The sequence below is a fragment of the Rhinopithecus roxellana genome, chromosome 17, assembly GCF_007565055.1.
Source record: "Rhinopithecus roxellana isolate Shanxi Qingling chromosome 17, ASM756505v1, whole genome shotgun sequence".
NCBI classification, from domain to species: Eukaryota; Metazoa; Chordata; class Mammalia; order Primates; family Cercopithecidae; genus Rhinopithecus; species Rhinopithecus roxellana.
Window position 1 is genome coordinate 35,546,910 of NC_044565.1, and position 16,962 is coordinate 35,563,871.

Sequence of the window (16,962 nt, forward strand, 5' to 3'; positions counted from 1 at the left end):
TATAAGCAAAGGATGGAGGGTATTCACAGGTTAACTTGACTTCCACAGGTAAAAGGCTCTGGGGTGGAACCTAAGAATTTGCATTACTAACTAGCTTCTAGGTAATGCTGCCACTGTCAGTGCAGGAACCACACTTAGAGTAACACCACCCTAGGGTTCTTCTGCTCGCTTCCCTTCTCAGCTGTCACCTATTGGTAATTATCAGAGTGTGTTGTAAATGTGTGTCCTGATTCCTCCACTAGAGTATAAGCTTGGCTCCTGGCCCCAAGCCTACAGCCTTCCACATAGCAAGTATGAAGTTCACATTTTTTGAAGGCATTAATAGGGAGATTTCCAGGCATGGTGGGAGGGGTATTGAGAAAGATCTGCAGAGTTCATGACTTACTTCTCACATGATACTGTGGCATGCTTCAACGGCTTCACCTATGTGTGGGCTAGTGTCTCTGGGGCAGGCCTAGCAATCTGCCCAGGTGGCTCTGCTGCTCACTAAAGTTTGAGAATCTGCCCAGGGAATCAGAGGAAAGGGAGGATTCCATGACTTGGTTGGAGAAAGTTTTACACTGAGACAATAAAAGTCCTTGGAAAAATGTAAGAATGTTTTTAGTGTACTTGACATAGCATCACACTTTAACCTACTAACAGTTCAGTACGAATTAGTGCATCTGATTAGCATAGAGAAGAAAGAATGGACGTGAGACTGGCATGATTTGATCAAAGAGACTTGAAAGGTCCAGAGCAGAGCTTAGAATTCACCCAAGGACTGAATACCCTTTTCCAAGGGAATTGGGGAAGAAACACATCACATGCTGCCCAGAGGCCTTCTTGCTTTCAAGCAGTACAACCCCAGAATAAAGAGATTTTTTTTTTAAGAGGTAAAGAAAAGAAGCGGCAACAAACGGACTGTTTCTACTCCCCAAGAGACCTTTAAACAATCTCCAAGTCAGACAGGGGGCTGGACTGGGAACACTTAGGGGATCATCCCTTCCCACGTGCTGCTGCTCCCAGCTGTATCTGACAAGCCCTAGGGTGTCAGGATCTTATAAAAGGCATTTTAAGAGTCTTCCATTTTATATTTTTTTATTCATTTTGAGAGAGAAGAACACTTCCTTCTTTCACCCCAACATGAGGCCCTCAATTAAGCCGGAACTAATTCTTATGACAAGTTACAAACCACAGTCAAAAATAATGAAAACATTGACACCACTCACTCTGGGGGAAGATTTTAGGGTGCTCCTATGACAAAGCCACCATTATTCAACCAACTGTCCTGAGAATTCCCAAGGATGGGCACAGCAGCCTCCCTAAACTCTACAGAATGAGGCAAAACGCAGAGTTTCCACTGTGGCACTGGTTCAAGCTTCTAGCAGATAGTTCTGCGTATCTGAGCAACTTTTTTACAGAACGTTTTTTCTTTAAATCAGGATAGGCAAAGGGAAGAACAATAGATTTGGATAAAAAGTCCTGGGTTCTATATCCAGTTTATGAAAACAAAAATGGGATGGCCTAGAATGTGTTAGTTCATGTCTCTGAGTCTCAGAGTGTGTGCATTTATGTATGTGTGTGTGTGTGTGTGTGTGTGTGTGTGTGTGTGTGTGTGTGTGTATTATGTGTACATTCAAGGGTAAACTAGTACCTTCAAAATTGAGGCTTGACACATCTACTGTGGTGATGACACCCATGCCTCCAGACATTTGCGGGTGTTGATAGATGTTCCTTTGCTAGAAAAGGAGGAGTTGGTGAACATGGGTCTGACAGAAGAAAGAGAAGAGTAGAAGGTTCCTTTAGTCTCACTGGGAGCAGCCCCATCATCAGCCTGAATATGGGTGGAAAACTATTTGTCAGCACAATGTGACAGAATATGTGAGTCCTGGCTCCTGAGCCCAAGTGAGGCATCCTTGGGGGACCCCAGAAACAATACATGAATCCCGAAGAGAGCTCAAGAGGTCCCACAGTAAGGTGAAGAATGGGCTGACTGCCTTCAGAGTTCAGCCATTAGGCCATAGGAAATATCTCCCCTACTTGCTGGGGGGCAAGACCTGGGGACATTCAGTGGGAAAGAGAATTCCCCTGCCAAGACCACAGGGTGAATATGAGATTCAAACTAAGTAATGTGCATGAAAGTAATGTGTAAACTACAAAAAGGATCTACAGATACAAGGAAGTTCTGGCTTCCTTTTCTTTCTCAATATGAAGTCAGTGGCCAAGAGATCTTTAGAGCACAAATCCCACTGGTGGAGTGAGCTCTAATAGGGTACGGTGCAGCTGCATCTAAAGCATCTTTATCACACAAACAAATGGAAAAACATTCCATGCTCATGGATAGGAAGAATCAGTATCATTAAAATGGCCATACTGCCCAAAGCAATTTATAGATTCAATGCTATTCCCATTAAACTGCCATTGACATTCTTCACATAACAAGATAAAACTATTTTTAAAGTTCACATGGAACCAAAAAAGAGTCTAAATAGCCAAGGCTATCCTAAGCAAAAAGAACAAAACTACAGACATCACACTACCCAATTTCAAACTATACTACAGAGCTACACTAACCAAAACAGCATGGTACTGATAAAAGAATAGACATATAGACCAATGGAACAGAACAGAGAACCTGGAAATAAGACCTCACACCTACAACTATCTGATCTTTGACAACCTGACAAAAACAAGCAATGCAGAAAGGATTCCCTATTCAATAAATGGTGCTGTAATACCTACCTGGCTAGCCATATGCAGAAGATTAAAACTGGACCTCTTCCCTACACCATATACAAAAATTAACACAAGATGGATTAAAGACTTAAATGTAAAACCCAAAACTATAAAAACCCTGAAAGACAACCTAGGCAATACCATTCAGGACATAGGCACAGGCAAAGACTTCATTACAAAGACAACAAAAGCAATTGCAACAAAAGCAAAAATTGATCAATGGGATCTAATTAAACTAAAGAGCTTCTGCACAGCAAAAGAAACTATCAACAGAGTAAACAGACAACCTACAGAAGGGGAGAAATTTTTGCAAACCATGCATCTGACAAAGGTCTAATATCCAGCATCTGTAAGGAACTTAAACAAATTTACAAGGGAAAAACAACCCCTTTAAAAAGTGGGCAAAGGACATGAACAGACATGTTTCAAAAGAAGATATACATGCAGCCAACAATAATAAGAAAAAAAGCTCAACAGCAATTATCATTTGAGAAATGCAAATCAAAACCACAATGAAATCCCATCTAACACCAGTCAGAATGGCTATAATTAAAAAAAAAAAAAAAAAAAAAAACAGACATTGGTGTGATTGTGGAGAAAAAGGAATGCTTATGTCCTGTAGTGGGAGTGTAAATTAGTTCAACTATTTGGGAGACAGTATGGCGATTCCTCAAAGACCTAAAGACAGAAATGCCATTCAACCCATCAATCCCATTACTAGGTATACACTGAAAGGAATATAAATCATTCTACCATAAAGACACATGTCCACATGTTCATTGCAGCACTATTCACAATCACAAAGACATGGAATCAACCTAAATGCCCATCAATGATAGACTGGATAAATAAAATGTGGTAAATATACACCACAGAATACTAGGCAGCCATTAAAAAGAACGAAATCATGTTTTTACAGGGACATGGATGGAGCTGGAGGCAATTATCCTTAGCAAACTAACACAGGAACAGAAAACCAAATACCGCATGTTCTCACTTATAAGTGGGAACTAAATGATGAGAACACATGGATACACAGAGGGAAACAACACACACTGGGGCCTATGGGAGGGTGGAGGGTAGGAGAAGAAAGAGGATCAGGAGAAATAACTAATGGATACTAGGCTTAATACCCGAGTGATAATCTGCACAACAAACCCAATGACACAGGTTTACCTATGTAACAAACCTGCACATGTACCCCAAACTTAAAAGTTTAAAAAAAGAATAAAGAAAAAACATTTTTAAATAAAAATAAATAAATAATCCTTAGGAATGTGGAGGGAAGTTCTCTTACTTTCCAAGGAGTCCTCAAATTCTTTCTAAGGGGCTGACACAAGCCTCTGCAATTGTGAATTCAGCAAATCTTTGATACCAGACCTCTCTTCTTGGCTTGGGCTCCCTCTATCTACATAGAAGATAGTGCCATTTGAATATGCTGCAGACAACTCAAATCAGCATTCAAAATTAAATTAATTTCCTTTTATTCAAAACTTTAAATTACCATTATGTATATACATGTGTACTTCCCCCAGACTCTAAGCTTCTTGAGGACAGTGACCAGATCTTACATGTCTTTGTATTCCCAATGGAAAGAGAGTAGATTCTCAATAGTGGTTGGATGTATTGAATTAAAGCATTCAGTATTAGCTATGGTAATGCTAGCTGCTATAACAAATGTGACAACCTAAGATGCTTAATATATTTTAATTTTGTGTGCCCTAAAGACTGCAATATGGATGTTTCTGACCAGTGGGCAGCGTTTCACATGGTCATTTGGGACTCGAAATCATTCCATCTTGTAGGTCTTCCCTCCACTAGGGTCCTGGAGACTTCTGCATTCAGCCTACAGAGGGAGATAGAGATGGGTGAAGAGGAAGGTGAGGAAGGTGGAGGCATACTTGTTTTTTTCAGTTCCTTGGTTCCAAAGTGAAACATTTCACTTCCAAAACATTTCTTTGGCATGATCCAGTCTCATAGTACTACTTAGATGTAAAGGGACTAGAAGATGTTGTCCCTGCTGGGAAAACTGCTTCCCAGCACAACTCCATGCTATGGAAGGGAGAGTATGAAACTTTGGTGGAGCTGGCCATCTTGGCCACACGCTCTTATGGGATCTGATATCTAACCTATAAAAGACACACATTTCTCATAAGTAGAATGACCATATGTCTAGGTTGCTTAGAAAAGTCCCATTTTTGCTTATTTCCTTGACATATTAATAACCCCACCTTTTACTTTCAAAAGTGTCCAAACTTGGAGGATAAAATTATCTTGTTACCCTATAATATAGACGACCATAAACCATCTTATAGATAATCTATGAGCTCACCAAAAAGTTTTTCAAGGCTTACATGTTTCACTATGGGTAACTGAAGACCCATCTGAGGGCATAGAATATAACACAAAGAAGGAAACATCAAGAGTGGCATATTCCATTTTACATGACCACCATCTACTTTCCTATGTGTCGGTAAAATCTGTTCATTGAACTTTAAAGTTCACTTCAGAGAAACATGTCCTTCCAGAGTATGCCTCCTCTGTGCTATAGCACAAGCAGTGCCCTAAACATAAAGGAGCAATGTCTCACACTGAAAAACACAAGTCTTGCCTTATAGCTATCTCTGACATTGCTTTCCAGGAAAGAACTGATATCTTCAGAAGGGCCAGTTTTCCTTTCCAAAGCCACACCAACAAATCAAAAACACCTATCATTCAATCCAAAAATCCCTTAGTTAGAACACTAAAAACATGATCAATTAGGCCAGACGCAATGGCTCACACCTGTAATCCCAGTACTTTGGGAGGCTAAGGCTGGTGGATCACTTGAGGTCAGGAGTTTGATACCAGCCTGGCCAACATGGCGAAACCCTGTCTCTACCAAAAAATACAAAACTTAGACAGGCATAGTGGCATGAGCCTGTAGTCCCAGCTACTCAGGAGGCTGAGGTGGGAGAATTACTTGAACCCTGGAGGCAGACTGCTGCAGTGAGCCGAGATCGCACCGCTGCACTCCAGCCTGGACAGCACAGTGAGACCCTGTCTCAAAAAAAACCATGATCAATTAGTCAAGAAATTTCTTTCCAAGCATGAATCGTCACCCGACTTTAAATATAAAAGCCTATAATTCACAAAATACAATTATACAGACAAGGACTTCCTTTTGCTAATAGTCTTTCTTCATAATTTAGTAAACAAAAGTATAAGAGGAATGTTTAAAGGACTTGAGAGCAAAGAGTTTTCAAGAACCCAGGAAAATTTTGTAAGATAGATATAGCTACAGATACAGATTCCAACTACTAGTGATACAGGAGTTAAGAAGAAATTCCTTAGGCAGATAGTCCAGAAGTCCTCGGTAAGGTTTTTCTTTTAAAGAAAAGCTGCCCCAAATCATTTTCTAACAAAGAGCAGCCTGTGAAGTCGAGCTGCAGACATAGACAAGCACGCTGGGAGCTTTCACGGTGAATGCTAGCAGGAAAGAACTACTACCTGGGACTAGACAATGGCGACTAGAAAATGGCGACTGCATCTTCCCTTCTCTGCCAGCCACGTGTACAGTAAGGAGCAGACAAAATGAAGCCCCAGCCAAAGGGAATGCTCATTTGCATAATAAGATGAGGGTGGGGTGACCAGCCTTCCCCGCGTGCTTTGTATACGTCACACCTGATTGAACCAATGTGTGAGCCCTACATAAATCAGACAACGCCTCCTCAAGCCGGACTATAAAATCTGGCGCCATCTGCCACCAGCTGGCCTTTTCCTCTCAGAAGTCTCCTCTCTCTCACTCTAGAGAGCGAGCTGTTCTCCTCTCCCTTTCTTTTGCCTATTAAAGCTCCGTTCCTAAACTCCTCATGTGTGTCCCTGTCCTAAATTTTCTTAGCGTGAAATGACGAACTGCGGGTCCTTACCCAGACAATGTAGCCTCTTCACTAGGAAGCTAGATGGAGATGACCTAAAAAGCTTTGCTAGTGTGCCCTTTACTAAGTTTAGTTTGAGCAACTTGAAATCACACAGGAATCTCCTTGAAAAAATAGTTTGCAATTCAATTTCACCAATTCAGACTGATTTTCCATTTCAATTAGTCCAGAGGAAAGAGGCTTTCCCCCAAATGTAGAGGATTTCCCTCATCTAACACCTTCTCCGGTTGAACCTTTTAAAGATATTGCTAAGAGGAATGCTTGATCAAATGCTTAAGCATTAACCACTGTGCAAGGAAAGCCACTAAATGAATGAACTTTCTGTGAATCAAATTGATTTTCTAGAAAATGAAAACAAAATTGAATCCAAGAATAAACTGTCTTAAAATCACATTGAGTAAAAACATAAAATATTTTTCACCAGAGCTGTAAAAATTAAATTAGCTAAAAGAAGAAATAAATGCTTTTGTGTTCCAAGGAATTCCATTTATTAGGACAATAGATACCTGTGAAGGAAACAGAACTCTAAAAAGAACTGTAATTGTTTCTCAGGATGATGCTTTGTGATGTGAAAGCAAAGCCTGCTGGAAAAGGGGAATCATAGTTGGTGGCTGCTCACAACTGGACAGAAAGAATGCGGAAGCTACCTAGATGTTCACAGAGACTGCTGAATGGGAGCTGGCTCCTTGCTGGGACAGGGATGGACAATGTGTTTCCCCTTCCTCTGTCATCCCTCCCAAAGTATCACCAATCTTTCCTTGGGTTCAGTTTGTTTCTGTACATTTGTGCTTCTCATATGGGCTGGTCCCATAAGCTGTCCCGGGCTCAGCAGCCTTCGTCTGTGGATTGAGTCATATCATGCCATGAAACCTGCAGGAAAAAAAAAATGTTGTTGTGTCTAGATTCTTGTTTTATTAGCTAGGTAAAATACACTGACTGCTATAACAAACAGGTTCAGATTTCAAAAGCTTGACACAATTTTAAAGTCTAGGTCCCTCTCTTCCAACTGGTGAGTCAGAGATTTGGGCTTGTTCTATCTTAAAATGCTACCATATCCAGCCAATTGAATGACAGGGAGAGAAGGAGCTATGGAAAATTGTGCATTGAGTTTAGGACAAGCCTGAAAAGTGGCACACATCATTTCTGCCCACATTCCAAAACTCAGTTATGTGGTTCTTCTAGATGCATGGGGAGCTGGGAAACATAGCTTTGCTTTGTGCACAGGAAGGAGAGGAGAACTGTATATTGGCTGAATTGTAGCAATTTCTACCACCCTGGCTCTGCCCATCAATTCAGAAAATACTTGGTAATCTATTCTACGTGTTAGACACTCTGTCAAGGACTAGAGTAAATGGTGAGCAGTACATTGCCCTTGAGTAATTACAGTCTAACGGAGAGAAGAATGGGTAAATTAATAATTATTATATACCATGATAAATGTTACAACAGAGACATTTGCAGAATCTGAAGGCACCCAGAAAAGAAGCAAGGTCAGGAAAGTTTCAGTTACATTTGAACTGAGTCTTGAAGAAGAGTGATCATAGCTGATGTTTTTTAATCACTTTCCACTTGCCAGGCACTATTCTAAGTGCTTTTTGTGTATTAACTCAGTCATCACAACAACTCTAACAGGAAGGTGTTATTATTATATCCACAGATGAAGAAACTGAGGCACAGTGAAGTTAAGTCCCTTGCTCGGGGTCTCATTCTTCGCTAATGACAGAGACAAGATTTGGACCTAGACAGTCTATCTCCTAAAACCACTCTTTCAACCAACCACACTATACAGAGAAGCAATAGAAGTTCACCAGACAGGAAGGTGCTTATGTAGGGCCTGTGTCAGCATGTCTGGAACAGCAGCAGCAGTAGAGCACTTGCAGGTGTCAAGAGCATGCCCTGGTAAGGTCTCACCACACCCTTACCGCCTGTGTCATGAAGCTATGGGTCTCACAGAGTGAGGGACGACCCTTGCAAGGCAGGGAGGATACCAGAAGGTTAGGCAGACAGACCAGACCAGATGTTAATAGTAGGTAATCCTGCTAAGGTATGCCAGTGGCCAAGGAAGGTATCCAAAGAGGCTGATTATTTTAAAATTTATGAAGATATTATTAGGTTCAATATATATTAATCTCATGCTGAATATTCATAACATCAGACTCTGGTCATTCCCGATTCCACGCTGACATACACACTCGCTTCCCATGTGTGGTAGAGGCTTCTAGCACTCACCTATACCCTTCCCTCCTCCTGTCACTCAGAAAGTCTCCACTCCCCAGCTCTCTTGCAGTTAGGTACAACCATGTGACTAGTCATAGCCAGTGAAAGGTATGCAGAAGTTTCTCCTGGGCCACAGCATAAGGAAGTGACCTCTAGTCCTTTGCCTTGGCAACCCTTGAGGCCACCTGTTGAGATGGCAGCATTACAAGACAGAGGGAGTGCTGCCTAGAGGATCGCCTAGCCCATATAGGACTTTATGCAAGCAAGAAATAAGGCTTTTTTGCCTTCACCCCCTAAGATTTCTGAGTTTATTTATTAATGCAGCACTACCTGGTGGGTGTATTAATATATTATATTTCAAGCCTCTGCCCATCACTGGTTTTGTTTTTACTTCTGTTTTGACCCTGGAACTCATGCCAAACTCCTTTCATTATTCAGCCAAGATTGAATCTATTAAATCTAATCCAGTAGTATGCAGATACGATGACTTCTTAAGTCATTTATTAATGTTCACATTTTTTTACTTCTTTGAGTTGGAGTCTTACTCCATCACCCAGGCTGGAGTACAGTGGTGCAATCTCAGCTCACTGCAACCTCCACCTTCCAGGTTCAAGCAATTCTCCTGCCTCAGTCTCCCAAGTAGCTGGGATACAGGCATGTACCACCACACCCAGCTAAATTTTTTTTGGTATTTTTAGTGGAGACAGGGCTTTACCATGTTAGCCAGGATGGTCTCAAACTCCTGACCTCAAATGATCCACCCACCTCAGCCTCCCAAAGTGCTGGGATTACAGGTGTGAGCCACCGTGCTCAGCCAATGTTCACATTTTTCAATGAAGCTATAAACAAAACTCCTTGACTACCACTCGGACTGTCACTGTCTGAATTTGATGTCATAATGGCCACAGAGTCTGAGCTATCTCCTAACACATCCCCTGCTCTAAGTGGAAATTTAACAAGATGAACTTTCCAGTAATGAGGCTTGACAGCATTGCCACCACCAGAAGTGGAAGCAGTCAGGTCAGGAGGAAGGCTGCTAACTTCCTCGCAGAAGTGTTGATTAGGCTTTGCGCTACTAGCCTGCTCGTGGAGGGAACCTCATCAGTCCTCTTCTGAACACTGTGAATCCTTCCTTATCCTCCCTTCCCTCCCAGCCCCCCTACACACAAACACACACATAAGATATTATCAAATTGCAACATCCAACATTTCTCAAAGAAGCTATTTCCAATGCAAGTGTGCCCCCACATTATGAGAAAACTACATTCAAGAAGTGTCATACATAAATTCAGTCAGTGGAGAATGATATCATTTGGTAAATTCCCATTTGTTTTGTGTGTTTCCTTAAAGAGAGATGTACACACATCTATAATTCCAGCTTCAACTTAACAACTTTCAGATGAAACACAGGGGAAAATATTAATTACAGGAAAGTGTCTTTTAATCTCTAGTACCAGTAGGGTAGTCAGACACCAGTCATAAGCATACAGAAAAATATGCTTCCCATCATCATGGTTACTTTCAGAAACACACACTGAAGATTAGCAGCAAAACAGGAACTCAGAGAAAACAAGGCTCAAAAACAAACAAAATGCAGAAATTATGTAATTGCCTAAAAGCCATGAAGTCACTTAGCTAAATATTTTAAGGAATAGCATTACTTAAAATAATAATCATCCTCACTTGACTAATAACATTTCATTTTCAGGGCATAAACAAACCCCAGGTTCAAATGATTAGTAGTCCAAGTCAGATGCCTTAAAATCCACCCCAGCCCCAATTTCCACTCATACCGTTTCCGCCCATTCCTTCACCCCACCCATTCCCAGAGCTTCCATCTTAGATTTTGATGACACTAGCTGGAGATATAGATTCAGATTACCACATAATTACTATTGTACTATATACATTCTAGGTGATATTTTTATATTTGCTTTTATTTTACAAAGAGAAATACAATTAAAGCTTTATATATAGTCTTTAATATTTATAATTAACTAGATATATAAATAAATGTACATTAACTGGCTTCAGTGTTTGCTCCCAACCTTTTTTATACTCTAGCTTTCCTATTTTAATCGTTCGCTCTAGCATCTATCACCCTTGGTCACCTGGAATTTATCTTCAAGCACTTTTTTCAACAGAGACTCATGTTAAATCTTGTACAGGAAAATTGCCTATCATAGAATTTTTTTGAAACATGGTCTACAGAGAATATATTTCTGTCACTTTCACACATAAAAGACAACCTGGCTGGGTATAAAATTCTTGAATCACAGCCTTTTGTAAACAAAATTCTGCAGATATTGCTTTTATATAACTATCACAGAGTGGTGTGATTATAGGAGGTTTTATCTTTCTTTTCACTGGCATTTTGGCATTATTTTATTTGTTCTACACTGAACACAGGTTGTTGTAATTTTTTAAATTAATAAAAACAAATAAAATCAATAGATTTTTGCTGAGTGACTTACATTCCCACATTCTGCTGGATGTTGAGAGGCACACCAATAATCACTGTTGTCAAGGAGGCACTAACTCAACTATAAGTCACATATTAATGATATAAATGAATGATGTGACTACAGAAGTAATTTTACAATTTACAAAAATACAATAAGGACACAATATTATATTCTCTAGGGGAAAAAAACAGTGGTGCACTTGAAATACCTAATAAAATAAAAACATCAGAGTCCTCAAACTGATCCATGATCTTCCACAAGGCAAGATTCTGCAATCTGAAGGCCACAGGGTCTCACAACAGTTAAGCTGTAGTTCCGGCCTCCTTTAGGCTGCACAAACATATTACCTCTTTATTCAGAAATATTAGAACCCTCACTACCACCAGAAGAAAAAAGATATGTCAAAACTAAATACACTTTGAAGGAGGTCAGATAGAGGACTGTAGCAATTATTAGAAACATACTGTATTCAGACAGCCTGGGTTTTAGTCTGGCTATACCATGTTACTACGATCTGTTTATACTCACAACACTTCTGACACCAAGTGTGTGGATTTTTCCACACCAACGACTAATTTTCAACTCTCCAGACACCAACTAAGTGTCCTACAATTTAATTCAATTTTCTGATGCTATCTATGTGATTAGCATCAGATCCCATAAGGGCGCAGTCCCATAAGACAGTCCCCATATCAGATGCTAATCACAAGTCTCAAGCTTCCCATACTTCTGACCAACCAGCTATAAACTGGAGGTTTCTATGAACCCTTCTCAGGTTTGATAAATTGAAAGAACAGCTCATAGAATTCAGGAAAACAGTTTAGTGACTAATACTGGTTTTTTACAAAAGGATACAACTCAGGAAAAGCCAAATGGAAGAGATGCACAGAGCAAGGTATACGGGAAGGGACACAAAGCTTCCATGTATTCCCATGTCATCTCCTGAACTCTAGCCTTCTACCACCTCAACGTGTTCATCAATCCAAAAGCTCATCAAACCCTGTTGTTAAGGATTTTTATGTTGTTTAGGGTTCCTATGTTCCATTACATAGACATGGTTGATTAAAGCATTGGCCATTGATGATTGAATTCAATCTCATCCCTCTCCCTCTCCAGAAGTCAGGGTGAGGGACTGAAAATTCCAATTCTCTAATCAAGTGATTGGTTCCTCTAGCAACCAGCCCCTATTCTGAGACTATCTTGAGGCTCACCGAGAGTTACCTTATTAGCATTATTAGCATTATTAGCATTATATAACTCAGGTATGTTTGAAAATGGCTTATGGTGAAGAACAAAAGATGCTCCTTTCACCCCTATCACTTAGGAAAGCACAAGAGTTTCAGAAGCTCTCTGCTAGGAACTAGAGACAAAGACTAAAAATATATTTTTCGTTATATTACAATATCACACAATGTGCTAGTTGTAAGTGACCCTGAGCAAATTGCTTCCTATGTGCCTTCATTTTTTCATCTGCAAAATCCAGATGAAAGTAATATCTCCTTGTGGGACTGTTGTAAGAATTAAATGAGTTAAAATAAAGCACAGTACCTGGCATCTAGAAAGTGTGAGTCAAGTATTTACAATGAGCAAAATGAGTCACACAACATACGAGTTGCATGTGGACCTTCATTATTTGACATGTTCTCCAGGAACGCCTATGACCAGCAAGGTGGGGAGGGCAGGTGTTCTTCTTCCCATCCCAAGTCAGTGAAGCAAGCTGAGGGAAGGTGATGGGGGCTAGTTCGAGTCATGGGATAGATGGGTGTCACAGCCAGAGCCAGATTTTCCACACCGCTGTGCTGGTCCCTATACCACCTTTCAAGCTGCCCTGCCATCAAGTCTGGTCATTCAGTGATAGTGCCACTGAGGACCTTGTTGCCCAAGTCCCAGGTGAAGATGCCCATAATTTTCAAGGTAAGTAGAGAAACAGTCCTTAAAATATTCCCCTACAGAGGTGGAGCTTGCAGTGAGCCGAGATCCAGCCACTGCACTCCAGCCTAGACGAAAGAGCGAGACTCCGTCTCAAAAAAAAAAAAAAAGAAATCCCCTACAAAATGAGAAAATCTTACTGCAGTTTTGTTGGTTTTGTAAATGATTGTTTGTCAGGGACAGGGGATATTTTGTTTGTTCATCTACCTAGGAATTGTAGATTTCTCAACTTACTTTCAAGAGGAAGGTGGTCCAAAGCCATGACTGAAAGTCCCACGTGAAGATTCAACATTGCTATTTAAAGCAACTACAATTAAGTCAAGAAGGAGTTTTTCATTTCACCTAGTACATTTGAAGAGTTGGAGTCTCTCAGCCTTATGTTCTCACAATTAATTAGTTGGCACAGTTAATCTAAACGAAAGGGAGGATTTTATTCTCACATCTATTAACCTGTAGTAGGAAAATCCATGAGGCTCAACATCTTGAAACATCCCCTCCACCCCCTCAGTAGCAGCAAAGAACCTCTAAAGGGGAGAACACTAAGAACACGAGCTCTGGAAGCTCCTCCACCTTCCATCCAGCTGAGCCTGAACACATGACTTAACCTCTCTGAGCAAAGTGTTTTCTGCATAATAGAGATGTAATAGTACCTACTTCATAAGGTTGTTGTGAGGATTAAATGGGAAAATATACCTAAGGCACTTAGCACTGTGCCTTGCATGTTTATTATGGGCTCCGTTATCACTCCATGCTCAAGGATGGAATCGCCATAAATCCTGCCATACCAAGCAATGGACAAAGACACTGTGCCAACCCTACTGGCTTCCATCTGTCTACCTGAAGAACTTTCTGTGTCACAATATGTAATAGGTTATTTATGTATAACCTGTGTTCCCAGGACAAGCTCTTGTTTCACGGTTTTTGTAGAGCCCCTGAAAGTTTGACACGGAAGTCCTGAATCTCACCCCTATGATGAAGCACTTTCTTGCAAGTCTGGTTTCAGGTGACTTTTGACCTTTATTAGCCAAAGTTACGGAGCCCAAGTTTGTTTGCTTCTATGTCTCACTAGGGATTCATTGAAGAAACAGCTGGCGTGGTAGCTTACTGACTTTTAGGTTAAATTCAGGTAGCACATGATTAGAAATCTCCATTTTGCCCCAGAGAGGCCAGGACCCCTCAGAATCCCAAAAGCAAGAGACATACCAGATCACCCCTAGGACCAAAGGGGCACCCCCTAGCCTGGGGTGTGGGAAGCTCCCAAGAGCACCAAGAAGGACACATCTTGGCTGGCCCACCTGGCACTGGCTGGTTCTAATCTTCAGAGGGAGAGACAGCAGAGGAGATAGGCAAGCTTGTATGCTGGGTCCAAGCTGGCCATGAGCCTCGAATTGCCAGGATCTGGGTGTATCTCAGAAACTGGAAATCCACCCCAGATGCAGGACAGTAAAAATGGCAGTGAGGGGTCCTTATCTCCTCCTGCTTTTAGGGAGAAGCTGAAGCTGCCAGTGGGATGTGTTTGTTCTCCCATCTGACAACTCTTCCTACTCTCCTCCCAAAGTTGGGTTTATTCTCAGCAAGGGATTGATGACTACAATGGAATTGAGCAAATATTGTCATTAGATAATACTTAGGAAAGGGTGTTACCTGAGAGGTAGTTCACAGCTTACCAAAAAATCAAGTTACAAGGCTTACACTTCAACTCCTGCTTCCCCATGACCTTGGCAAATTGGAAGAGGATCCTCTAGTCATCTCATTCTTCTCCCTTTCCTGTGTCTCTTCCCAACTGCTCCCTTGACTTTTACCCCCAGCTCCCTGTATATCCTTTCTTCTCTCCCTTTCTAAGTAAATCTTAAAAGCCTGAAAAAGTAGAGAGGGCCAAAAACGCGGATACAATGCTAATCGCACAGTTACAGACATGTCATAATAATACTGCAAAATAATACTTTATATATGGTCTTCTTGGATGTGAGAAGTGCGCATGTTGTAAAGGGTCTAATTCAAAGACCCAGAACGAGCATAACATTGCAAAGTTCATACAGTTGCTTACAAGAACTAGACTGAAAAGGCCTTAGTCATGTGTTCTTCTGTTTGACTTTTGTCAGAAGAGCTTACAACCTGGAAACGGTCACAGGGTGAAATATCATCACATCAGGGCTGATGGGAGCCTCCCTCTGTTTCTCTGTCCTTCCCCCTCTCCCCGCACCTCTTTCTATTGTCAGTGAGATAAAGGGAGATACTATTGTCTCCTATTCAGGATCCCATTATGATCAATGGACCCATCATAAGCAGGAAATCTTTTCCACAAACTTCATACTATCATATCACAGAACAAAGATGGGAGGCTCCATCCTTTCATTTTATTTGCTGGGACAAGGATTTTGCCCAATTCTTACCCGCTGTCTGATTTCTCACCAAAGGAGCATTTGCAAGATGAAAGATTTATATTCTGTGAAATATTTCACTTGTCATCAGCCAGGGGCTCCAGGCTCCCTGGCTGTGCCGGTCAGTTCCAGGAAGTTTCCCTGAGCCTCCCTCATAGGCAAGGCCATACTGCTCCCAAGTGGCTTCTGTGGAGAAGTAGGAAGCCAGACGTGGCTAGAGCTGGAATGCTCTCCAGACCCAGGGTCCTGCCTCGCTGCAGTCTCACTGCTATGGAGCCCACCTGCAGACCTCACCCCAGAGGCCCTTCCTAGCACCACCACACTGGGGGAGCTCAACCGCTCACACCTCCAAGAAGACTTTTTGTTGTAACAAAGAAGGCAGCCCTTTTAAATAATTCTAAAAAGCTACAGGGCTATTCTAACCAAAGAAAATTCAGAATTCAACTTGGACATCATCATAGTGAGAGTCTGTTAAGACAGAAGTATAGGGAGCCCTCTTCACCCCTACCCTCTTTTTTAAAAGGCAAAAAGAAAAGACAAAAATAACTGGAGGCTAAAAACAATTATTAGTACCTATTGCAGAGGCTTGTTTGTAGCTCAAGGCAGCTCCCAATTCTTGATGAATCTACTTACAGTCGTTTATAAAGGTAAAGCAGTCTTAATAAGCAAAATCTCCTTCAAGCTCATCCTTTTCTCAACAATTAAACACACAACCTATCTTTATAATTGGTGTTCCTGTAACATTGTTATTTCACCCTGAGGAGGAGGGACTATTGCTTCTAGCATTATAAACAGTTGTGCTCAAGGTTTAGAGCAATCCCACCTTATTAACTCCCATTTAACAGAAAGCAGGGGCAGGTTGGTACACCTCCTTAGTAAGACAGCAACATTAAAAACTACCCCCCAAAAAATCTTCAGAGATACTACCCAGCCCTTCCAATTTCGGAATCACCTGGGGAAATCTTAACACTCCCAAAACCCAGTCTGCACTCCCAGACCAATTAAATCAGAACCTCTCTGGTGGTCCCAGGCATAGGTGTTCTGAAGTTCTTCGGGGCATTGCAGTATGCAGACAAGTTTGAGAACTGCTCTCTGAGACAGGAGTTTTTAATTCTAACTGTACCTAAGAATCAGCTGGGAAGTCACTAAATGCTACTCATTCCCACACCCCCACCACACCCCCAAATCAACTCAATCAGTCTCTGGAGATGGTACCCAAGCGATTTGTTAAGCTCCCAAGAGATTTTGGTGCACTGAATGTTGAGAATAAAATTACATTATTTGATTAAATGGCTTCTTTTTATTACATAAATGTGTTCACAGGAAAAAACACACAGA

General features: G+C 41.2%; 1 long non-coding RNA gene across 1 annotated transcript in view; it reads right to left on the minus strand.

The window, feature by feature from the left end:
* Positions 1 to 7,197: 7,197 nt before the first annotated feature.
* Positions 7,198 to 16,962, minus strand: part of LOC104656185 — a 51,160-nt gene continuing 41,395 nt past the window's right edge. The window contains exon 3 of the long non-coding RNA XR_004054326.1: positions 7,198 to 7,502. This is a non-coding gene — a long non-coding RNA (uncharacterized LOC104656185). The remainder of the gene's footprint in view (positions 7,503 to 16,962) is intronic.